General features: G+C 38.4%; 1 protein-coding gene across 1 annotated transcript in view; it reads left to right on the forward strand.

The window, feature by feature from the left end:
- LOC311436130 (uncharacterized protein) overlaps positions 1-26,699 on the forward strand; it is a gene marked incomplete at its 5' end in the record, with an annotated part of 364,735 nt that overhangs the window by 267,667 nt on the left and 70,369 nt on the right. Inside the window, one exon of the mRNA XM_084517972.1 lies at positions 13,821-13,903. The remainder of the gene's footprint in view (positions 1-13,820; positions 13,904-26,699) is intronic.

The following is a 26,699-nucleotide window of genomic DNA, read 5'->3' on the forward strand; positions in this document are numbered from 1 at the left end:
CTGTCTTCAAGGAATTACGCTCTGCTGTGTCCAATGGCTACATAGTGTTTGCAAAAGCTCCCAATACCATGCCTCTCAGTTTACATAGCAGAGCCATTATATTTCTGTGGAAATGAGAGCTCTGTATCTGAGGGAAAATGGACAAAAAAAAAATCACAAAGGGTTGGTGTTGCAGTAGGGGACTGGACTCAAAGGCAATAGGATGGTGTTCTTGTTTTTTCTTCTTGAAATTTTGGTGAAAAATGAAAATCTAATTCTTCCTTTTTGAACACAAGCACAGCAGTCCTGAAGAGCTTCTGTTACGCCTGCAAGCTGCTGGGCAGTGCTCCAGCTGTGCTTGCTGCTCCCACCGTGCTTTACCTCTCTCTCCAAACTCTGGCCTTGAATTTCCATCTAGTTTCAGTGACACCTCCCTCAAAGCGCTATTGTTTTTCTCACTGAAAGGCGCTACATGATGGGTTATCCTGATATCCTCATTTTTTCATGTGTAAACAATAGCTTTATGGAAGTCCTCATTTTCAAGGGATGGGACTTGGTTTGAGAGTTTTTTTCCTCTCAGAAACCTCATTCTTCCTCTTTTTCTTTTGACAGCCTATTTCTCTCACCTTGGCTAAATCATCTATACAGATAGTAATTCATATTCCAGTTGTCAGTAGGGTGGGGTATTTTATGTTTCCCTAGTGTAGGTTAGGAATAAGTAAATCCACGTTCTTCCAAGCTGAAATTATCATTTATTACAGTCTGTTATGATGTATTTCATTCTCTGTATAGTCAAGAATATAAAACCAGCACTTTGTCTCCCAAACTTCCTTGTGATTTTTACAGTTTTTCTTCTCTTTTTCTTTCTTTTTTCTCCATCTAATTCCAATGTACCTTGCCTATGTCCTGCCCAACTTGCAACAAATATCCAACCAGTAGCCAGCTGAGCAGCCCACTTTGTGCTTTTAGTTAGGGAAGAGGAGTCACCTCCAGGATGTCTCTTTCTCAGTCCAGAAAGAAGAGTATCACAGATTTATTCTCAGAATCTTCAGAGCACGGTGCAGGAGAGGAGACATGGCAGGTGACAGCTGGTTTGGGATGTCTACAGACAAAATACGCTTCAGATAGCTAGAGTGAACTCTAAAGTTCAAAGGTCAGGAGCTGAGATAAATAATTGCAAAATTAAAACCTTACCTTTTTCCACAAGTCTATTGTCATCTATTTCTGTAGGTTGTTGAACTTTAAAATATACCTTGCAGAGGAAATGTAGTATTTTTTTCACACTTAAAAACCAAGAAACAGCTCCCATATTACTTTCTGACTGTAGGTGGTATCTTCTAGAAGTCAATGTACAGGTCAGAATCTCCCTCAGTGTAGCTTTAAATGTCTAGTGACATATGTCTGGACTGACTAAAGAGGCCTTACATTGTCAGTTAAGTTACTTTTATTGCCTAAGTGTTACTTTGTCTGATCCTGATATGAATTTGGAACCTTAGGTAAAGGAAGTTTACTGATAATTTGCTGTTTTACATTGTAATCAGTGGTGTTTCTCAAGCTGCCAGTCTGTGCTTTCCTTGGACATGTCTTCAAAGTAGATGGTCCTATTTCCATAATTCAGCAGCTCCTAACTCCTTCTCATAACATTCTTCTCCATTTATTTCTAATGCTTTCTTACAAGTTATCAGAGACCAGTGATAAACCTAGAGCACAGTGTACTAATGGCTTGCATTAGTGAAATTTGTCAAAGTTGTGGTACCTGGTATAGTTTTCACAAATTGTTCCGTCATCGTAATAGTAGTAATTCAGACATTTGCTAGAAATCCAACTTCCCATTTTGAAAGTTGGATGCTAAGGAACAACTAGCCCTTCAGGGCAAACATTCAACTTGTATAAGTAGACAAGCTTCATTTTTAATAGCACAGTCTGTCGTGCCTTGGTCATGAATCTGAGTTAAAGCCATGCACCAGGAATAGACCAGAAATACAGCAAAATTTAAGCAATCTGAAAATCATGTATCTCTTCTGGCCATGTTGGTTTCTTGTGCATTTTTTTTTCCTCTCAGCCAGCATGCTGAGGGATTACAGAGGCTTCTGTAAATGTCAGAAGTTTATGTCATAGTGTTTAGCACTCCGTAAAGCCTTGCACAGCTTCAGTGTTCACGTGGTACTTACTTATTATGCAAAGTCAGTTAGAAATTTCCTACATGAAGTAGCAGCAGTTCTCCCAGGTAAAAATAAATATAGTTATGCCACTTCAAATGTTCATCAAGGCAGTGTTTTTTTGTTTGTTTGTGTTTTGTCATTTTTTGTCTTTTTTCCCCCCATTATTTAGACATTATTTTGTGCTTATTAGTTCTGATAGCAGCTTTTCCACTTGAAATAATGTGGCTTGTAAAGTTAAAATCAATTACAGTACAGTATCCCTTATGGATATCCTGAAGGAAATAGGCTGTACTTGGCACTGCAGGTCTCATTTCCAACTTGGAAGGCTACAATACCAATTCAGTACATGCAGGCATTAAGAATTAACACAAGGTATAAAATCTCACTGATTATGTTCATAAAATGTCAGTCATGGAGCACCTGACTCTTAGAGTTCTGCTAGCACAGTAAACTCAGGATACAATGAGAAATGTCTCGGACTTATTTTGGAAACCTTGGATGAAGCTGTACGACCTTGGATAGTCCAGATTTTTGATGAACCTTAGGAATGTCCTATTTCTGGGCACTCGTATTATATATATATATATATATATATGTATTTTTCACATTAAGCTGCTGCTTTATTAAGAAGCTGCCAGTACAGTCTGCACTGAAAGAAAAAGACAATTGTTACGCATTGCTTTTCTGTAATTGCGATGGCCCAATTCAATGGCAGCCCTTACCTGCCAGGGTCAGAATGGAACTGGATCAGCCCATGGCATTCTTTTATGTGGGGCAAAACTGAATGTATGGCAAGCAGTATTGCTGCTGCCCCCTAAGTATCACTGCATCAGGTATTGCTGTGAGAGGGGACTTAGGAATAAACTCCACTCTCTTAACCAGAAATTTGCTCACGCCTAAGGTTAAGGCACAGATTGTTAAGGAATTACAGTATTAAACATAATTTTGAGAGGCATTCTTTTTTCCTAAAAATTAAACAGTTTTAAAGTATTAATTTATTTTAAGAAATAAAGTGGGAATCTACTTTTTCTCTCTCTCTTCCCCCCCTTGCTCTCTTCGGCCTCAAATATTATGAGATTCATAAAATCTCAGATGATCTCATTGATTTTGACCAGGTTGTAGAGGTTACAAGTTAAAAGTGGGATCAAAAAAAAAGCTGGATTTTTTTTTTTTTTGATAAAAATGCTTAATCTTTTTCATGCTTAAATTTATTAAAAGATGATTTTAGCTTAATATAGCATAACTATGCTTCAAAATTACATTAATCTTACATGACTCATCTTGTGTGGGCACAAGGTACATTATAAAGCATGTGCAAAAGTATTGTCTTCATATGCTGATCAGCTTTTGGAAGGAAAGGGAGAATTTTTGAATGCACAGCTCCAGTAATTCCTTTGCTTTCACCCTGGAAGTCAGCACTGATTCTTCTGTAGATATATTCCTTTTGGTAAAGCAAGACATAGGTAACAGCATATAATAGCCACAAGCACAAAGAAATCTCAAATTCCCATATTTACCCTCCAATGATATCCAGAAATCTTCACTGATAACAGTTCATTACTGAAGTGCAGCACAATATTTTTAAAATAGTCAGCAACGACCAGAGTATCAAACTGTTCTGGTTTAAGGACATGCAAAAGCAGTGAAATAGAAGGAAGACATTTTTCTTATTTCTGGTACTTCTCTAAGAAAGGTTGTTGTTTTTATCAAGTGGAAAAATGCCAGGTTCATCCAGTATTCCCGAAAGCATTAGTCCAGTCTATTGCATATTTGGAGAGTCAGTGCAGTTCAGGCACAACAAATTATAAAGCTTCGTATAAAGCTATCCAGTCCCTAAAGATCCTCATTTGGCACTTGTGCTTTGAGCAGTCCACGGAGGCAATAGACTTGGAGAAATTTAAGGTGTTTACAAACTGTATAGCAGCCACTACAGCATTTTCTGGAATACTGCTTATTCTGTTTGGCTAACTTTTCCATACCTAACTGTGGCAGGGCAGCCTGCTGCTGCCATGAATCACGTTGACAAACAAGGGAAAACAAGGTCTTTCTCTGCCTTTTTTCTTGTTTGTTTATATGTGTTTTATGCAGCACCACTTTTGCTAAAACTCTTTCTTTGCTCTCCTAGCATAACAAATGCCACTTCCACCCAGGTTGCCTTCGACTGTGCAAGACAACTTGCCTCGCTTTACCATAAAAAGGCCAGGTGGTCACCGGAATAATGATGTCTGTATGTATTTGAATTTGAGACATTTCATAAAGAAAATCATTCATGGCACTCTAGTGCTCAGGATATGACCAGTTAAGCTTCATTTTGGTCTTCAGGAGGAATATTTTGCCAGTAGTTTTTGCTGTGTAAAAGCTAGGATCACTGCCCACTGAACCCCAAAACATGAACTGAAATCTTGCCACTTGAAAAAGACATTTTATGTTTTGTTTCCAAAGAAACCAATTTTAATCATCTATGAAAAAATATTAGAGAGGAGTTTACAACCCAGCTATTAAACTTCTCAGATAAAAGTCCCCATTTTTGGATATGCCACAATGAAGATATATGTGATATATATCTGACATGCTAACATGAAATTTTAGTTAACATCTTGAATAAAACCAGGCAGGATGTGGCATGGTTTAATAGTATCTCAGTATGCATCAGGATGCATATTTTGTGTCTTTGGAGAATTTGCCTGACAGTTGTAAGTGCATATGAAAGCTGAGGCTGCTGTGTCTTCATTGCCAGTCTTAAGTTAACAAGATTATGCTAAAAGGAAGTTGAGGCTGATGCTTTCATTTCACTATCATTCTGCCATGCAAACGAGCTTTTTCTGTCTCTCTGACTGCATATGATGGAGTGGTTTCATTTTGTTTTAAAAAAGCAGAAAAAAGTCCCTGAATTGGAGAAAAGCCTTCCAGCCTGATGTTTAGGTCATAGTTCTCCAGTGGCTATGTAATTATTTATAACATGTGGAACAGTTTCAACAGCAGAGAGTGGGAGCTTTAAAAAAATAATCAAACAGGCTTACTCCAAAATATCTCTTCTGGTAGTTTTTATGGGAATTATCAAAGGAAAGGGGGTTGAATTCTCTCAGATAAAGGCAGGAACAAAGTCTGCATCACACAAGTTCTGGGTAATTGCAGTGATCACTGGACCGTGGATTTGTTATATGGTGCTGTCACGTAATTCTTGGTTAATCTGTCCTTCAGAATCATTAGTCATGTAAAATTACTTGCATTGGATTTGTAAATCACTTCTGGATGACCAGTACTTTGTTTCCTGCAAACATTGTATTCATTAGGGAATGCACAGCTCTGGTTTCCATATCACAAGAATTTGATTTTCTAGCAACCAACAATAATTTGAAATGCTTTGTGGGTACTAATTCTTTTGTGTATGCATTGCTGGCTATATAAATAAACCTGTTTTGTTTGTTTGTTTGTTTTGTGTTTTTTTGTGGCTTTTTTTTTTTTTTTTACAAGAAACATGACACTTCCAAATATTTATCTGATGATTACATAAATCACTTTATATGTAATTAAAAAGTTTTCCATTTGATGGAGGCCCACAGAAATATAAAATCATTTTATTTATCTTTGAGACTTTGCCACTAAGTTAAAAACAAAGTGTCCTGTTTGTATGAAAGTTGCAGCTCTTTTAATGACTCTAGAAATTGGGGGTATAAATTAGCCCTCCACGGTGACTTTACTAGTCATAATAGAACATGTAATAGATTCAAAGTCTGATTTTGCATAAGCTTTTTTTAGACAAAGAGAAGATTTGCATAACAGAATCCTTCATTACATCATCATCAACATTATTATGATTACTATTATTAATATTGTTGGTATCACATCAAATTAATGCTCCATTTTATTTTCCCCTAGCTGGAATCAGCCTTCTTTCCTTCTGGCAAATTTTATATGTACGTTTAGTTTTTTGTGTGTGTGTGTGCTAAGAATGGAGGAATAAAGGAAAGTTTGGCTTTCATCTCCATAATTAACACTTGCACAAAGCATAAAATGTGAAAATTAGAAACGAGAATGCAGTCGAGGGGGGAGCTTGAACCTGCCTGATCTTTCCTGGTTTGAAGCCACGTGACAGATCAGCCATCGGTTGTGTGCCAGAAATGTTGGTCAGTCGGAGGCTGCTGAGCAGAGGGATGCAGCCCCTCCCTGCCCCTCGGAAGCAGTAGCGAGAAGGAGACGGAAGAGCTGCTTTGTTCCTGCAGGCCCTGCTTCTCAGAGAGTTGTATGAGCTGTGTTTTTTGAACTTCTTCTGCCAGGGCTAGAGGGAAGCAGAGATGAGGTTTGGGCTCAAATGAAGCTGCCAGGTGCTCCAGCAGCCTCTCTGAAGCGTAAGGCCCCAGTGTTTGCACCCTGGTTCTGCCTCACAGCTTCTGTCAACAAACAGGAAAAGAAGCTGAAGGGCTGAAACTAGATGGGGAAAAATAAAGCTTTGCTTACCGTGAGTTTCCCTGTTAGCCTGTGTTTACTTTCAGAAGCATAGAATAAAACTACTGAATTGGAAACCAGATTTGCTTTTGAACAGGGATGTGACCATTCTGTAAAGCTCAGATTGTAAACAACATAAGACTGGGTAGTGAGGTGAGCGATCCAGAGTTGAGTTGTCTGAGTTAATGATGTGTAGGATTTCAAAAAAGGATCTTAAATATCTATGGACTTTCTTGGTCTAACAAAAGCTTTAGGGTGCAGAGCTACCCCAAAAAAGAGCAGAAGTCAGTGCTCTGTTGTAGGCTCCAGACTTGCCAGTGCAAGCTGGAGAAAGGAGGGGTCTGAGCAACGCAGTATCCTAATCTAGTTTGCTCCTAATATGAGCAAACAGTCTCCCTGTATTTCAGCATCAGTCCTAAGTGTTGGACAGTTTTTCTTGCTCTTGTTAGAGACAGCTGTGGCCAATGCTGGCAGGCTCTTGGGCATCCTCTAGCAGATGCTACAGAGACCAGATGCTGCTCACCTCCTCCGGGGCTTTGGGTAGGTGCTGACCAACCCCAGACAAAATGCTGCTGGTAGAGACCTGAGTTCAGTGCCACCCTGCTCTGGGACTAGGCAGTCCCCTGCAAAGCTCTAAGCCATCCCTTTCCATTTGGCATTCATGGCTCAGCTACCTTGACATGAAAAACTGAGTGGAGAGAGGCAGCCATGCAAAGCAGTAAAGCATAACTGGCAAATCCGTGGGCTCTTTTAGGACTAGCCAGCATTTTCTGAGAATTGCACGTTGCTCCTCAGGCTCATCTTTGGTTATATCCCGTTTCAAGCTTCCAAATCCTGGCATGGATCTTGATTGAGTTTCTATGTTAAGAGCTGGAATATTCTGTGAGAATACAAATCCAGAACTGTAGCAGAGAAAAATGAGAATGGTTAGGAGACAGCAAACTGCTTTTCTTTAGGAAGATGTGAAAGCTGTGGAACTGACCCTGAGTAGAGCCTGACTATCCAGGCTGATAATATAATTGTGGCTGTTTCTAAATCTGCACACAAGAAATGTTGTGGACACGCCTGTAGAGTCTATAGTTAGTCACTCTGTTCTGCTCCAGGGGTGAGCTCTGGTGTCTCTGCAGGGCTTTGCTCTTGGAAACCTAAACCTGCTCTGAGTTAAGTTGCTTTGCCTTCTCTTTCCATCCCTGCCATATTTATTTTACAGCTTAGGACTGGCCAGAAGGGACTGCTATTTTACTTGTGGTCTCTTGATTTTGGTGCACCTGGAGAGTAATACATAGAAAATATTTAACTGGCATGCTGTGTATATTGATTAGAGGTTGACAAAATTATTCAGACTTGTCTTGCAATGGCAATATATTGACAAAAATGCTATGTAGGCTTGATGAGTGCAGAGTGTGAAAGTTGATAAAGTTTTTTTTTTTTTTTTTTTTTTTTTTTCTCTCTGAATGCACTACTTTCATTATTTGTTCTGCACACATAAAAGATGGACAGGATTAAACTACAGTGTTTTAGAATAATTGGTCAGATAAGAAAGCCAACAATTGTGATAAATCAAAAAAAAAAAAAAAAAAAAAACCACCAACCCTTTTCCTTGTTTTCTGTTAGAAATGTACTTTAGTACCCTTAATTAAGATGTATGTTATAATTTCTAATTGGTGTGGAAGAAGAAGAACAGATTTGTGGGGGCTAAGATAAGTCCCTTGATGAGAACTACAGGGAACAGATGACAGTAATGATGTACATGGGTAATAAGTGAATATGAATCTCCCACACATCTATGAGAACAAAGAAACAAACAAACAATTCAAACAATACCATAAATAAAAGCATACATTTTAAAGCAGAGTTTTTAAAATGTTTTTACCACCACTTAAATTTACTCCTAATGCAATTAGTGTCAGACATAGAATTTAACATTAACGTGTGAGCATGCATGAATTCATCTAGATACATATGAATGCATATAAAGTATATTTAGTACTGGAGCACGGGTTGCACAGTGATATCATCATGCAAAGAGATGTTCACACTGTATAATTACCGTATGACAAACACATACATTGGGCTTATAAAGCATCTTCAATCAGAGCTAAGCCATGCTGCATAGTATATAATTTTAACTAGAAGTGTTCCAGCTGTTGCCAGTACTGCTGGCAAGTTTGTATCTAAGCACACTCCCAGCAGTAAAGAAGCCTGATTTAAAGCTGCTCCTCTGGTCTGAATTTTGAAGAATCCAGGATCTTACCCCTGGTGTTTTTTCTGGGTTGTGCAAGACCAGCTCTTTAAAAGTATTAATCACAGAATCACAGAACTGTAGGGGTTGGAAGGGACCTCGAAAGATCATCGGGTACAATCCCCCTGCCAAAGCAGGTTCCTTAGAGCAGACTGCCCAGGTAGGCATCCAGACAGGCCTTGAATATCTCCAGAGAAGGAGACTCCACAACGTCCCTAGGCAGCCTGTTCCAATGCTCCGTCACCCTCACCATGAAGAAGTTATTTCTCCCTGTCTTTCTTGTACCAGGGAGCCCAGAACTGGACACAGTACTCCAGGTGAGGCCTGACCAGGGCAGAGTAGAGGAGGAGGATCACCTCTCTTGACCTGCTGGCCACGCTCCTTTTAATGCACGCCAGGATCCCATTAGCCCTCTTGGCCACAAGGGCACAGTGCTGGCTCATGGTCAATCTGTCGTCCACCAGGACCCCCAGGTCCTTTTCGTCAGAGCTCCTCTCCAGCAGGTCGTCCCCCAGCCTATACTGATACTTCGGGTTGTTCCTTCCCAGGTGCAGGACTCTACACTTGCTCTTATTAAATCATAAAATTATAAATTAATGCACCTAAAAATTTGAGATTGCCCCAGTGATGTTTCCAAAACCGCTTTACAATTTTCTGGCATTAATACTGCTTGAACAAATTTAAAAATAAATGTCTGGTAGTGATCATATCTGAGGAATAAAGCAAAAAAAAGCCTGTATTGGTTAAAAAAAAATATAGCAATACTTTCTGGGGAATATATATATATATATATATATATATATATATATATATATATATTATCCTATCAAAACAGAGGTCCTGGACCTGTTAGTTCAGTGGCAGTGACAGAGACTGACCCTGTGGTAAGAGCATTCTCTGGGCACATGACAGGTCAGGGTTCATCTTGCAGTCACTTCTGTGAAAGGAAAGATTGTCAAGGCTAAGACCATCCAATAGCTTCATAGCTGACAACATGAGAGTCTGAAATCCAAGAGTCTTATCTGCTTTGTTCATAAATCTTATTCTTCTTCAGCTAAATCCCTCAATGATTGGCTTCCAGAAGATATATTAGAACAAGAAATGTAGAGAACTACCCACCTGTGTCAAAACTGGTGTAAGTCAACCTCTGTGGGTGTGTGTACCTACAAAGTTATATACATATTCAATTTGGTACTGATACTTTTTGCTAAGAGTCAGAAATTTCACCCTGCTCTTATCTACTTTCTGACAACCACCAGACTAAGGTATAAAGAATGGTGTGGACCATTGGGACTGATTCTTAGTCTGCCTCTTCCTCTAAGATTTCGTGGTTCCATATTTAATATACATGAATCTTTGTATAGAGGCTGTCACTCTCTTCTTTTTCAGATCACTTAGAAAAACATAGTAAGCATGACGTAATACTTTTCAAGATGTCCTCTGGGAGAATTAGGAATATATGAACTACCATTTCGGTATTTTATAAGACTAAAATGAAATGCATTTGAAAGTGGAGAATGAAGAATATCAGTGAAAAAGCCCAAGGGCTTATTTATACACCACAATTATGGAGGAACGTTTCTAAGCATTTTTAAATGGTAATGATCCTCGACAGATCACCTTTTCAACCCGTATTTATAGCAGAAAAATATCTTTTGCTTGGCCCCCCTAAGCACAAAAAGGTTGTGGTGGGTGGGTTTGATCAAAGTAGGAAAGAGGTTCTTCTGTTCTCCACCATCCTGCAAGACAACAAAAGGCGTTTTGTATTGAGCACCAAAAGACTTACAGAAGAATTGGTGGCTCATAAGTATTGTTGAGCACAAAGCTGCAAATAAGCTTCCCTCTGAAGAGCAGACAGGCTATTAAATAGGCTTATAGTTCTGCGCCACCAGATTCATGTGACTGAGGTCTGAAAGCAAATCCCCAGGGTTTAGATGAAATCCCTGACGAAGGGCCATAAGGATACCTTCCTATCTTGCTGTCCTGGCTTCGTGTTACTTTGTCATAACCAGAACATGAAAACTGCTGAACTGGGAGCTCATTTTTTAAAGCAAGCTTTGCATACTGCAGTTCATTTAACTGTGATCTAGTGGGATCTGCTGTCAGGAATTCAGGTCAGGTTCCAGGACTCTGAGGGCAAACAGCAAGTATCCTCTCCAACAGCAGTGCTGCTGTAATTTTGACAAGCATGTACTGAAAAGAAGACAAGAAATATGGGTAAACTGCACAGCCTGAAATTTCCTTCTTAAAAAGAAATGTCTCCAGAAATGCAAGGACACAAGAAGTGCAGTTCATCTTAAGAGAGTTCTTCAAGAGAAATTGAGGCTAAGACTCTCATTGCCAACTCTAACCACCTATAATTTGGCTCATTCTATTCTCAGTAGAGATAGACATCTCAGAAAAGCAATTCTTTTAAAAGAAGTAGGTAAATCAATCTCTCTGTCTACCCACCCTGTGCAAAACCGTACCTTTCCTGAAAGTAAGGACAAATTCACGATGGCTTCAGTTAACTCAAGTTTCTTTATGGAGTTTGGAGTCCTTAGTTCAGCCATTGAGCTCCCAGAGGAATAGCCCATGGAACAAGGCATTCTATTTGGAAGTTCATTTCAAGTTCAACTTTTTATTGAAGAAAATGAAAATTTGATGAATGTAATGACTTTGCTTCAGCTTTGTCACCAAATAACATGTCCTGAACCTTTACTGAAAATTTTGGCTTTTTCTTTCCTATGGTAAATTCTTTAATTATCTTTATAAACTTCTGGTTGTTGAGATTCACCTTGTCAGGACAAAAATATTTATTCTCAATTTTAAGTTTTATTAATTCACGAAAAATGTCAGGCTGATGTTTTACACACACATAGAGAGAATGCAGAATATTCTGCATTGCCAACACATAAAAAGATTACTGTAATGTTGCATTATATGGTGTCCCAATTAATGGATATGTTGAACTTCATTGCCACAGAACCTTTACTAATGATATTGAGGAAGATAAAAGGAAAACAGACTGTTTAAAAAAAAAAAAAAAAAAAAGGAAGAAAAGAAAAAAAAAAAAAGATACCCTTCAGATTTCAGGTTATTTACCAGAAAGTTCATTATGGGACTACTTTTTAAATGCTTCTCTTACTTCCCCTTTGTTATATACCTTTTGATCATCCAGGTGATCAACCACTATTACTGAAATTCATTTAGAGCTTTTAACCTTACCTAACTTAACCACTGCATTGTTAGCAATTGTTTTCTCTTTAGGAGCAAGGACATGTTTAGATTTGACATGAGTTAGTTATGGTTATCTTCCTGTCATCCAGATTCGAAACAAAACAAAACAATGACTTTTTTTGTCATTGTTTTTATTTTTTTCCTTCCACCTACAGTCATTGCCAAGAGCATTCCCCACTGCCTGCAACACACAGTACTTCATGTCTCAAAAATCTAACATCCCCAGCTTTCACCCTAAAGCTCATTCCAGACTCACCCAAACCTGTGCAGGTGTTTACTCCACACCAGGCCCTGTAAACAACAGGGGAAATAATTTCTGAGACTTGGTGCACTAGCAGCCCTGGTCCAGAAGTATGGCATTCATTTACGTTTCTTTTACTGTCTTTTGGTATCAACTGTAACTAAACATTCACGTGATCATGTCACTGTTTAAAATAGGTAGTTATGCTGCTATAAAACCACAATATGTCATTGCAAAGTTGGTTTGGTGCACATCTGTGATTCGTCAAGAGTGGGTGTTTGCTATTTTTTCCATATAGCTGTGCATGTGTGTGTGCAGTATGTGTATTTATATAGAGAGAGGTACATACACAAAATGTGAGTTATTCTGTTTTACTCTAGCAGTCTTTGCCTCCCTCTTTTCACTATTTTTCTCTCCAGTAAGTATTCTTGGTTTGGTGATCTGATGCTGGACTCATTTTCTGTTAATGATTTAGTGAAGGAAAGAAAGAAAGGAGATGAAAGACCGATATATACCATTATCCTTTACTGATTAGATGGGATCAAATGTTTATTAGATTTGTAGTTTCTTGAATGGAACAAGTATTGAAAGTTCATGGGGCTTTTATTCTGAATTTTAGAAATGTTAAGTATGAATAGCAGTAAGAAGGACAGCTGGCCTGATAGCCAGGAGGTGTAAAGACAAGCTAACAGCTGTCAGACTGAGGAGCATAACATCGTACATCATCATATACAAACTGTATAGCAGACTTCTCTATGTGTAACAAAGAGTCAGATCTTTGCAAAACAGGGGTACCTCCTATAAATTTTAGCCTAGGAGCCTCTTCCTTTTGCTAATTTGAATCAACCACCTTTAAAGCCTTATGGCAGTATGCAATCAGCAAGGCATTAATATGCCTGTAGCACTAATACTGGTCTGACCATTTCTCCTGAGTGCTGTCTACTCCCTTGTTAAATAATGAAACCATCCTCAAACTAATTAAGGTGGTTTATATTTGTTGTTGTTGTCTTTTTATTTTTCTTTTTGGAGAAAATGTCCTTAACCCGTTTTCAGAATCAGATATACTACTAGCAGCCCAGTTGTATGTGTGGCCTCCAGCACTTTTCTTTTCTGGGATTACTGGTTTACACAGGGAGCCAGTATGCATCCATATTATCAGAACTTAAATGTATGCATCAGTTATGAAAGTTTAGATCATCCACATCTATCCTCCCTTAAAAGGATGTACAAGACCTTGATGTTCCCCAGTAAAAAAAATGTAGTGTGCTCTAATAATAAATACAAAGTGAGTGAGGGGAGATAGGAGTCTTCTGGCACAGGAAACCTGTACTGACATAGGAAGCTGTTGTTTTTTAAATTAACCAAGCCAATCAGTGATGTCATGGAAAAGCAGAATAGTTTTTTTCTAGGCAGAAGAAAGAAAAACATAGCTTTCTTATTTTATTACTAGAAAAAGAATATATGGGGAGAGTTGTGTATGTTCAGGCTTTTTGGAATTTAACAGTTCTTTCCTTTCCTTTTATTTTGCTAGCACCTCTTGAGCCTGTAAATGTGATCTACTGGAGCTGACCTGAAATATTATCTGCTATTGAGATGTGTGTTTGTACAGTCCAGGTAATTATTTTCTTAAACATTTCTGACATAATATTTCTGAATTGCAAATAAAAGCAAATGACAAAACAGATATGTAGAAATCACCTATCATAAAAATCCAATCTATTCCTAAATCTCAAGGGTTTCAGCTGCTCACTGTACTGGGTCTGGCTGGAATGTTAACTTTCCCGGCAGCAGCCCATTCAGTGCCGTACTCTATACTTGTAGCTGGAACAGCAGTGTTATCACACCAGTGTTGTGTCTACTGCTGAGCAGCAGTGGCACAGCATTGGGCCTTTCTCTAACCCTCCTAGGGGGTGGGCAAAAAAGTGAGGAGAGAAACATCACTAGGGCAGCTGACCTAAACCAATCAAAGGGATATTCCATACCATGTGGTGTCACACTCAGCAATAAAAGGTGGAAACAGGAAGAAGAGGGGAGGGGTGGGCTCTCGTTGAGAAGACGTCGGTCCTCCTCTCGAACACCGGCTGCGTGCGTTGAGGCCTTGCTTCAAGGACGTGGTCAATCATCGCTCATTTGTGGGAAGTAGAGAGTAATTTCTTTCCTCTGCACTTCCATATAGCTTTCATTTATTTTGTTTGTTTGTTTTCCTCCCTTTTTCCCCTTTCCCTTTTATTTTCCCCTTAGTTAAATTGTTTAGTTCATGGTAGTCTTTATTTAATTATTATAATTATTTCCCTTTAATTAAATTATCCTTATCTCAACCCATGAGTGGTTCTTTGCTTCACTTCTCCCCCTCCTTATCTAAAGGAGGGGGAGTGAGAGAGTGGTTGTGGGGTTTAGCTGCCCAGCACGGTAAAACCACCACACTCACTCCTAATGCAAGAACACTGAAGTCTAATAGAAATGAGCAGCAAGTAATAGGAAATAGGAAATGAGAAAAATATGCAGAAATGACTTGCATTGTTCTGGATCAAGGTGCAATTCAGATTGCATGATCACAGACAACTTATGCCTCCGACTACATGATGTAAGTTATCAAGTGGTGGCAGCAGTTTGCTAGTAGATTTTGTTGGTAAAAATACAGGGAAGTTATTCCATGTTGAAGATTTGACAATATAATTTGCTTAAGTTTTATGTGCAAACACATTTTTGGATGAATACCCTGCTGAGGAGCTTGTGTACCATTATTCTTAAGTTTAGATATTTATTTGTAAGAAAACTACTGGCTATGATCCCTACTATATTGTTAAAACTGATGGCTAGAACTTCTTTCTCAAGATCAGATGTTCTGGAACATATCAGCATGTGTGAGTAGTTTAAATAGTGAACTTGCAATGAAAACTCTTACATTTTTGAGTGGTTCTTTGCAAGAGTAAAGTAAAATGTTTGAAAAGTACATGTGTGTTTTGAGAACAGTACAGTTAGCTAGGTGAGAGGGTTCAGCTTTATGTGTTAGGAACTATAGGAAAGAATTGAGAGCAGATAGTGAAACATTTCAATGTTTACCATTATCTAAAGTTTCCTCTTGAGTTTATTCCAGGCAATGTAATGGAAAGTTTTTGTCTGTTCAAGACATGGATAACTATCTCTATGTACACAGGGAGCATCTTAATTTTGGGTTGTGCTCCCAAGAACAAAATGAATTTGTTGTCTGAAGACATTCATTAAAATGCCTGCCTTACCTAGAGTTATAAGGACAGAGGCATAAGTATGGGGAGAGTATGGGGCTAGACTCAAATCTGTTTTAAGTCCACTTCAGAAATTTATTTAATACAAAAAGCACAAATAATGTCCATAAATTATATATATATATATATATATTTTTTTTTTTTTTTCCTTCCAGTTATGCCCAGCTAAATCCTTTGGTTTATGTTAGTTGTATGGAACAAGTGTTTTCTTTGACAGCTGTTCAAATAATAGATGTTAAGTATGAGGGAAAGTATAAGAAATCTGGAATTGTAGAAGAAGTATGATAAAATACAGGGTTTGTTTCCTGAAAGTGATTACATCACTTTCAGAGTCACTACATCACTAACAGGAAATTCATTGATTTACACTTTCAATTTGACCATGTGTACTGAAGCAGATGAAGGTAACTAAACACTTGTTGTTACAACAGAAAGGTTATCAGAAGGGGCTCCAAATCACCATAGTTAGCTTTGGATACAGGGGTGCCTATGCCTTGGCACAGCACTGGCTGTGAGTTACGTGGCAGCCCTGTTACTGTGAATGTAACATTGCCATTAGGTACAAAGGGCTCCAAAACCTGAAGTCAGAAAATGTTTATATTGTTTTCGTGTGTAGAAAGATGGGGGGAACAGATGTGGGTTACGTACTGCATTGCATTTGAGGACCTGGTAATTCCAAACATGCTGTGTATGGTGGTGTCTATGCAAACATTCAGATACTGTGTTTCAGATATTAAGTATTTCACATATACTTTCATTTATGCGTTTAAAGTCTTGTTTTTATGTTGTGAGATCTGTTTACTTTGAACCCAGATTAGTAATAATTAGTAGTTTTCTACAGTTTATAAAGAAGAATACTGTTTTCTGAGAGGTTTTAAAAGCTTACTGTGGGCGCAATTTCAATAATGAGTAAATAAATAAGAAATAATTGCTTTGTTAACTGCCTACTGCTGTATGAAGAATTTGAAAAGTTGTCCAATAGCGTGTAAGTCAAGGGCATGGAAATGTGCTTGACTATATACTCTGATCTGCAATATTTTGTGTATGGTAATTATGTGGAGATTGCAGTGCTCTACTTAAATGTTTTACTTGGTAATTCAGAATTCTTTTTTTTCTTCTCTCATGCTTTAAGGAGTTATAAAACAACATTAATTTACTGTAAAATAATACCACAGTTTGGTGTTAATTGGCATCCCCTCTTACTATTTATCTGTATTGTTGCTAATGAAGTAACCATGTAAGAACAAGGCCTTACCTAATAGATCTTTATCTCATCACCCACAGCAGCCTCCTACACAGGTTCCCGAGTCATTACTAATAATTAAAACAACTAATAAATATTAAAGAAGCAAAACAAAAGCAGTTCTGGGCAGGATTTTACTACAGCTTAGGGAATTGGTTGTTCAGACCCTTAGGCAACTAAAATCCTTTAGCTGTCTCAGTGAAAGAGTGGATGTTTTTCAGCTTCCCAGCCTACAAAAGGCAGACTGTGGTAACAGTCACTCCAATCCACCTGGGACCCGAACATGCCTGTGTGTGTTTATCAACACGGATCGCAAGTCGCTGCGTTCACTTTTTGTTAAGCTTGCAATGCAATCTTTTTAGTGGTCTTTATTACTCTACTACAGCAGAAGTCTGTCATGTATGCACTCTAAGCGTAGAAGAAGAAATGTGTTCTTTGGTGCTGTTGAAATCGACATGCTGCAGCCTTCAAAGCTGCTGTGTGCCAGGGGCCTGCCTGGTGCTGGCTGCAGCCAGTGAGTGCCTGCCGGCCTTCCCGGCTCTGGCCAGGGGACGAAAAAGGAAGCTCAGCCTTTCCCAGTCCTCCTGACAGTGCTTGCTAAGGCCACAGTTTCTGCCTTTCCCCAAAAAGAGTAACAGCCTGCTCCGCTGGCTGCCCCACAAACGGCTGGCCTCGTTCTCCATCTCTCTCCTCTTTGGGCCTTTCTCATTTTCAGGCTGACTTAGCAGCTAGTTTAGAGAAAGAGGTGTTACTTACAGTTAAGAAAAATGATTGATTGAAAAAAAAAAAAAAAAAAAGGTTCTACATGTTTGGAAGGCTCTATGTTATTCAGTTGTTGTACCTGGAGATCTGTACCGAGGCACGTATGGCTACCACTCCATCAATAATCCCGCTTCTCTAAATCAACAATGCCAATATTCTCACTCTTTACTCATTCCTTAAAATATTAAGTTAAAGGGAAAACTATTGCAAAGAAAAAATGTCCCTTTAGAGTGCTAATGTGGTTTGCATTCAAAGAGGAAGTCAGTTTTGATTAACAAGGAGGTAATGTTTCCCCATAAGGGTGGGTTGTAATGATGAATAAATAATGTAATCAAATATTAAATTAAATTTATTTAAAAACCTTATTTGCATGTTACTTTGTAAAAAGCTTATTGAAGTAGTATTTTGTTTACTCTTTTTGTTCTTAAGCAATTTTGTCATAAATAGAGAAAAAGACATAGCATTCAGTCTTTCAACACAACTGCGTATGTATTGATTATTTCTTTTCCTAACAAATCCATGACCTTTTGCTACCTTTCCTCAGAATTTCTTCAGGAATAACTTCTGTTACCATCACCAAATATTTCTGAGAGGATGGAGTTGGAGGAAATTTCTGTTCTTTGTTTCTGTACACACATTCTCTTTAGCACTTTTTCCCCATCAGAGGCAAGCGATAAAGTCCTGTTCCCAACACAGCTCAGCTGGCAGAGCAGGGCACGAGGTGTCGGAGGAGAGGAGTGGCTGGAGGACACGGGCTACACTTACCTTGTCTGGTACAGCAGTCCTTGGAGATTTTGATAAATTGCAGCAGCCCATAGACAAAGCCAAGGTTGGGTCAAAGAACCAGCAAGATATAAATGGCCTTGCTCTCTGTTGCGCTCCTGCAGACAGCATTTAGCCTTGAGGCTTTCCATTCACAGAATGGAAACTTAAGGTACTTTGGTAATACAGTTGGTCACATTTTTGCCTAATCCATAGCAGTTGTATGCTCTGTAGCAGGTTTCCAGCTGAAAGAGAAAAGGGTGGTTGTCCTTTCTATTCTGCCTCTTAGTGTAGATTATTTTAATATTATGGCATTCTTCTGAGAGTTAACTTGAGCACTTGCAGCATGTTTTAAAAGTGCCTCACTTCATACAGCGTGTCTCCTAAGGCGTGTTTTTCTTGGGTCAGTGTGATTCCAGTAAGGGTTCATTGATAAAACTTAAGAAGATTTAAAACGAAGCTTCTCCAAAGGAGCCCATTGTTTCTGATTAACATGAATTGATTTGATGGAAGTGTTTCTCCAGCTCACTGACAGGTCACTTGTGTAGTAAATTAAAGACTGGGCTTGTAGGCCCAACAATAATTGAATTTATTTACTGGCTTGTGTTTCTGTTTATGAGGGTGAGCAATGGTTTCCATTACAATGTGTTTGTGTAGCAATATAGCACACCTGCTTTTCAGAAGACAGTATCATAAAGTAGTCACTTGGATTGTCTCGTCTCATGTTGCAGAGGTCACTGTATCTTGTGCTCTATAAATACAAACAAAAGTGCAAGAGCAGGTAATAACTCTTGTTTAAAGAAACAATTAAAACTAGTAGTCATAAAGACATACTGTTGAATAAGATAGCACTTGAATTTTTGTGGAAATGCTGAACAATTGTAAATGGTTGATATATCTGAAACTATATATGTATATTGATATAATAAATACATTTCACTACTTAAAGATATTGAAAGTCCTGTATGCTCACAGAAAGCCACATTTAAATTGTACTGTAGATATCAGTGAAATCTCTAATATTTTACTACACGGTATAACGTGGGAAGAAATAGTACTAGCATTTTAAAATGGGAGGCTTATATAACTCATGCAAGGACTAAAATGCTAAGGCAGTGGAATAAATCTGCGTAATGGTACTTATTTTGTTTTATGGTAATATTTGATATGATTTATTTGAAATAGTCACTGAAGTGATGGCGATATACGATACCTGCAAGATAACAGAACTGACATGGTTCTGAAAATATTGGTGAAACATTCAGTGTTAATTCTTTGTTCCCATTTGGTGGATCTGTATAGATGAAGGAAGGACACTTGAGTTTGTGTTTGGTGATATGTACGATGCCCTTACTTCAAATATGAAGATCTTCACCTTGTGAGTAGGAGATAAACACACACCCTTTTTTAATGCCAAAGCCATGGGTAGTAATGCTGTGAGGTAGGCATACATTTTCTTGTCTTTGCATATTCTGTGAGCTAAGGCTTAACTCTGCAGAATGCTGCTTGCTGAAGCCATGCTTAGGTACTGACAAGTGAGCTACATGGGTAAAACAGCTATAGTGCAAGGATACCACTTCAGGATGCTGATAAAAAGGATGCAGCAGGAAGTAAAAATCCCACACATGAGGCTGAGAGCCCAGGAGGTAACTCCATTTGCGGGCAAAACATAACAAAGGTACTAATTAAAGACTATTTTGCTTCTGCAAAGATCAGGTGCTGTTGCCTATCAGAACCTGGGAATTGACTGAGTGGGGGAAAGTAAGGGAAAAACACTGAGAAAACTCAACAAACTATCCTAAAGATGTTCTGAGAAGCAGGAGCAGAATTCATTCCCATGAATTCTGGGTTTTCATGGTGTGGGGAAACTTCCAGCAATAGCTTTGGGATCTGAAACACATTGTATTCTCAAGCAGGTAGTTTGCAGTACGTGGTCCTTGTACCCCAGTGATAACAGCTGCATCAAATTAATGTCCATATGACAGGCATATCACCGTGGAAACAAGAGTGGTTGCAGAGTACTTGATTTATAGAAATTATATCTTTAATAAAGCATTTCTTGCTCTTTCAAGTTCTGATTTAATTAGAAAGAAAAGTGATCTATCCAGTGTAGATGCTATCTCCACCAGTAATTGGAGCTGTATATTAACACAGCTGTTGGTTTATTTCATCTTATGCTGTCTGTTTTGAGTGCTAGGCAGATACTGATCTATCTGCTTAATCTGGCCTTGTTACTTGAAGGGTAAACAAAACTTCATACCAGGCTTGGTGATGATGTTATACAGCAGTATGTGGCCATCTTATCCAGAAGTGTGGCCATAATTGTGATAAAAGGAATCTGAAAGGGAAAGTGCTTCAGTTCATGGCTGAATATAATTTGCTCTCTGTCTCTGAGAGAAATTTACACTTCTCTGGAGCAATTTCTCAGACCTAAATGTATTTGAAGAGTATGGCCACAAGTATTGCTGTACCTTCCTGTTCTTTCTTACAGTGACACAAAGGGTGACAAGATCAGAAATTCTAGCTGCAGTAATATCTTAAAATAAACAAAAAGCCTTGTAACACAAGTGCTATCTGTGTGATGGCACTAACATCTGTTGCACTTATTCATAAGCCAGAGTGTCAACAGTTCTCTGTAAAAGTCAAAAGGGGGAGTACAAAAACAACAAGTATGTTTGTACACAAAGAAAGGAATGGATGCACACATATGAAGATAAAACAGAGTTATAAATGGTGATAACAATTGAAAATGTTTATCTCAATGTGAGATGCATAGCTTAATTTTGGAAATGATTTTAAGAAAATAAATGAAATAAATTAGACCCTAGAATAAAATTTACTGGTACAACTGAGATAAAGAAAAATACTGCCATATAAGTTAGTTAGCTTCTGCATGACACACATGACCCTAGAAAAACAAAAGGGACCTTTAACATTGTCCAGGTAATTTAGCAAATCACATGATCATTTTTTGACTTCTATGTCTGTGTTTCTGCTTAGAAGCATAAATACCATTTTAGAAATTCCCAGATTTGCCAGCTGCAGTGTTCTGAGCTTCACCAATGACTGCCTTTCTCTTCTTTTTCCCTCACTCAATATGTTGTGAATGTTTCAGTACAGAAATAGTTGCTAAACTGATCCTAAATAATAAACACACACTCCCACAATCATTTTAGAAGAAAAAAAAAAAAATTCCCTCTCAAGTGCCATCTGAAAAGGTTAGAATAAATCTAATAATCAACTGCCGCAAGAAATGAAAGGAGGAATTAGTGTGATAGGCTTAAGTGTGAGACCATTACAAGTGATGCTAATAATTAAAATCTGTATTCTTAATGTTTACACCCTCTCTATCTGAGTAACTGTGGCCTCCTACAAGCAATCATATTTACTATAAAGCCCACATCAATCATCTTCATATCATTTGTACACAGTACAACTGTGTTAGGTAATGCTTAGGAACTGGCCTAATAAACAATGTATAAGCCTCACTAACAATGTATAATATATAAGTATGTCCCATGAGTTACTATTTTCTCAAAGTTTATACTGTGTGTCTACTACTTTCTTTAGCGCAAGGTAGGAAAAAGATGGAAATGAGTATTGGTGATGAGTCAAGAAATGTCACCTCATTGCTTTCTACAACTACCTGAAAGGAAGGTGTGGGGAGCTGGGGGTCGGCCTCTTCTTGCAAATAACTAGTGATAGGACTGGAAGGAATGACCTCAAGTTGCACCAGGTGAGGTTTAGGTTAGAAATTCGGAAACATTTATTCTCAGAAAGAGCTGTCAGGAATTGGAATGGGTTGCCCAGGAAGGTGTTGGAGTCACCATCCCTTGGGTGGTCACCAAAGAAAGGTTGGACTTGGTGCTTAGGGACATGGTTTAGTGGGTGATAGTGGTGGTAGGGAAATGGTTGGACCAGAAGATCTTGGAGGTCTTTTCTTTAATGATCTATGAGTCTGTCTCAGGCTCAGAGCTCTCCTGAAGTTCTGCTGCTGCCTGTTCTGCCAGCACAGTTACTTGGGGTTGGGCTGAGCTTTCCAGAAGCATGTAGTAGTCACATCCCATTGCTTTGCACTTGTGTGTGTGTGTGTGCATGTGTATAGAGATTCTGACTCTGGCAAAGTGGCAGACACTCTCTTGCACTTCCAATATGCTTCATTCTAGGTAGCAAATTTACACATGATAATAAGCATGCGAACATGTGTGGTGGTTTTACTCAGGTGGGCAGCTGAGCTCCACAACCACTCTCTCACTCCCCCTCTCCTCAAAGAGGAAGGAAATACAACTTTCCTTCCTCTTTCCTTCCTCCTACAATTTTCTTTTCCTCAAAGAAAATACAACACAGAGAACTCAAGGTTTGAGATGAGAAAGGTTTAATTAAAGGGAAAGGGAATGGGGAGAAAAAGAAACAAAAGAAACAATAAGTCCGCACAGAAGCACAGAGAGAGGGGGAAAAAAAATATTCTCTACTTCCCATCAACGAGCAATGTTCGGCCACGTCCTGGGAAGCAGGGCCTCAAAACGCATAGTGGTTCACAGAATCACAGAATTTCTAGGTTGGAAGAAACCTCAAGATCATCGAGTCCAACCTCTACCTAACGCTAACAATCCCCACTAAACCATATCCCTAAGCTCTACGTCTAAACATCTTTTAAAGACCTCCAGGGATGGTGACTCCACCACTTCCCTGGGCAGCCTGTTCCAGTGTCTAACAACCCTTTCGGTAAAGAAGTTCTTCCTAACATCTAACCTAAAACTCCCCTGGCTCAACTTTAGCCCATTCCCCCTCGTCCTGTCACCAGGCACGTGGGAGAACAGGCCAACCCCCACCTCACTACAGCCTCCTTTAAGGTATCTGTAGAGAGCAATAAGGTCGCCCCTGAGCCTCCTTTTCTCCAGGCTGAACAAGCCCAGCTCCCTCAGCCGCTCCTCGTAGGACTTGTTCTCCAGGCCCCTCACCAGCTTCGTCGCCCTTCTCTGGACAATCTGGTTGTTCAGGAGGAACAGCCCCCTCCCCCACCAGAGCCCCCCTTTTTATTGCTGATTGTGACATCAGGCATTATGGAATATCCCTTTGGTTGGTTTAGGTCAGCTGCCCTGGTGGTGTCCCCTCCCCATCACTTGCCCACCCCTAGCCTGCTGGCTCTTGGGGGCTTGGAAGGAGTCCTGATGCTGTGCCAGCACTATGCAGCAATAGACACAACACTTGAGTGATATCAGTGCTGTTCCTGCTACGAGTGCAGAGCACAGCACTGTGTGGGCTGCTGCAGGGAAAAGGTGACTCCAGCTCAGACAGACCCAACACAACATGTCATCGTTTTCCAGCATTGCTTTAAGTGCATGGTAAACTTCTGGGCTAACATAAATCACTTCCAGAAAACCTTTACCTGATGCAATGCATTATACAAGGGGTTGTTCATGACAGGCTGAAGTATTGTCAGCCCACCTAAAAATGATCCTGGCACCTACTTTCCATGTCCACGGAAGAGCATTTGCAATGATCTGTGAAGCCTGTAAGATGGAATGGTTGATGAACCTGCCTGCCATGGGCATGCTTCCTTGAGCCCCATGCCTGTCACATTTGTGAATACTTCCATTCCTGAATGCAACAAACAAACCTACAACATTATTTACTCACTAGCTGTTGCAAACCCACTTCAATGTCATTTGGCCTGTATATATATTCAGAAACTTTCTGTCATTTACATGCAAGTATGTCATACTGCTTTATTCTTCTGACAGTATGAAATAGTCTGTCTATTCTAACCGGTATTGCATACTCTGCTTGGAGAATACTTTTATCCGAACACAGGTATAGAGATAGTCCTACCTGAACAGGAGAATGTGTTCAAGTATTGCTACAGTTGTTCTATCCCAAACTGAAACAAAAGATTCCTATCTCAGAAAAGAGCCCCAGTTCAAAAATGTAAAATTTTAATCAAAGCAAAACTCAAGCAGTTAAATCAAACAGACCTGAAAACCAGAAAGCTTTGTTTCAGAGTTCTTGAAGTCTTTCTTGTATAGTTTTCTTCTCTGAAACTGGAAATTACCTATCCCCACGAAAATTCTAGTTGTCTTGAATTAAGATTTTTATTTTTTTTTTCAAAGGAAAGGTGACTATTCTGTACTGTATTTCAGTACAGGTTTTTAGTATACCTTTTATCAGTAGATAAATTTCAAATGCACTTCCATCTTTCAGGACTCTCATCTCAAATACCACTGCTGCCCAAATATCTAACTAGGAGGGAACAATTCTGCCACCAAAAAAGGATTTTTTTGGAAGAGATTAAAGCAGAGAAAAAAAAAAAAAGCTGGGTACCTGCCACACCTTCATCTGGAATAGCTTCATGTAACCCACTGCAAAGAAGAACTGTGCAGAACAATTTTTTGGCAATCGTTTCACAACTCATATACAATATTACCTTACATGTTTTTAATATGTATTATAATGTATCATATTAATGAGGTCAAAGTGCTCAGGCAGATGAAGGTCACATCATTTGCTTGATTCACTTGATAATAGTTCAATAATGTGGTAGGTGACCAGAGTCTACTTAGGACCTCTCTAAGACTATACTGGTCCTTATACATCCTTTGATTGACAGCCCAGAGCTGCAAGACCCAAACAGAAAGTTAGCTATTTAATATGCAACACATCATTATATGCAAATGCAACTGGATTAAATTTAACAAATAACTTAGTATAAGGGAAAATGTTTTAAGAAGGAAATCAATAAAGTATTGAAAATTACTTGTTTGTGACATTGGCAAGGGAAAATGTGCAAAAGACAACTCAAAATAGGGAACAAGCCAATATTTGTAGGGAAGTTAGCTCAGTACATAAATAAAATTTTCCTGAGAGATAAATAAAATTTCACTGAGAGACAGTGAGATTTTAGAAGAACATAGATCTGATATGATTGATGTATTGGTGACACATCCCAAATTAACTACGTGTCATCTGGACCAAACAATGTACAGATCAAGGTCTTTGAGCTCAGGATTGTATCTAAAATAGTACAATGTGTGACTTCGTTACAATCACATTTCATTAAGATTTAACATAACATTTAGGAATTGGCAACATGTCAGAAACATAAGTACCAAAATCATTTATTCCTATGAATAGATGAAATAATAGAAAGGAAACTCATGGTCAGTGAACCTCAAATGTTAGTGTAGATGAAAGATAGTAACAATAAGGCCGATGAATATTAAATGAAACAAATTATAGGAAAGAAAAAATGAAATTAGGAAATTACTTTTAAAAGTGTATCTAATAAGTTCAGTTTAATAGCCAGCTCATCTTAAGTAATATTACAGTCTTTTCGGCTTGATCATATCCAAAGTCAACTCAGTCTTTTCCATTTTAATCTGTCCTTTGATTCATGTTCAGATAGTTTAGCCATCATGATAAGATTTACATAAATGTAAACAATACTTAAATTCAAGATGGCTTGGAGGATTTTATTAATGGTAAATGCAATAATCTGAATATTTCTGGCATCACTGGTTTAAGAAATGAGTACTCTCAACCTCTCTTATAATAAAAATCTCTTCACTCTGTGTTTAGACAAAGTATCATGAAGTTGGTACACCTGGATACTATAGCAGAATTTCTTGTTAAGTTTATTTAAGGCAGATGTGTTACAATTCAAATGGTAAATACTGACATGAGACTATAAATTAAGAAAAATAAAGTCAATGCAGAACTGTAACCTCGTCTGAAGAAAGCTCTAAATTATCCCAGCATATTTCCACTAAACTTTGTCTACTAAGTCTGATCTGTAATTGGCACTTAAGAAACTTTTACAATGTGCTGTCTCTTACTGTGTTAGGAGAGACTGAAGAGATACTGCTTCATTATGTAAAAATTGGTAATTAAGAGCAAGCAATTTTCCGGTTAACTCACAAGTTCATTATATATTGAATATTATTTAGTTTTCTCTGTCCTTTTTGTGTCTCATAAACTTGACCCAAGGGATCCTACACTGTTAAAGACATATAAATTATAAAATAAAACATATATTTAATTGACTCATAGAACTTTTGTTGTGGCTAATGATTCTTCCAGCAATTACTTCATAAGGGAAAACATTTGTTTTTAAGTAAATAATGTTCACTACCTTCTAGAGCTGCTGTCACTGAAAAAAAAAAAAAAAAAAGTATGTACTGAAATGTCTACATCCTTTGATGAGCTCTCTGAGGGAATCTTGTAGCTTTAAATTAAACTGATCAAATAGAAAGTGATATATCCTTCAAAATACGTTAACTGATTTGACTACAAAGAAAAATAAAGACATTCCATGCAGTTATGAGAAACTGATGGCAAGCTGAATTTCAGGAAGAAAAGCATTGATTGCTATCAAAATTGAAGCTTTCGTCTTGCAATGTAC

The sequence above is a fragment of the Aythya ferina genome (assembly GCF_964211825.1).
Source record: "Aythya ferina genome assembly, chromosome: 4".
Taxonomy (NCBI): domain Eukaryota; kingdom Metazoa; phylum Chordata; class Aves; order Anseriformes; family Anatidae; genus Aythya; species Aythya ferina.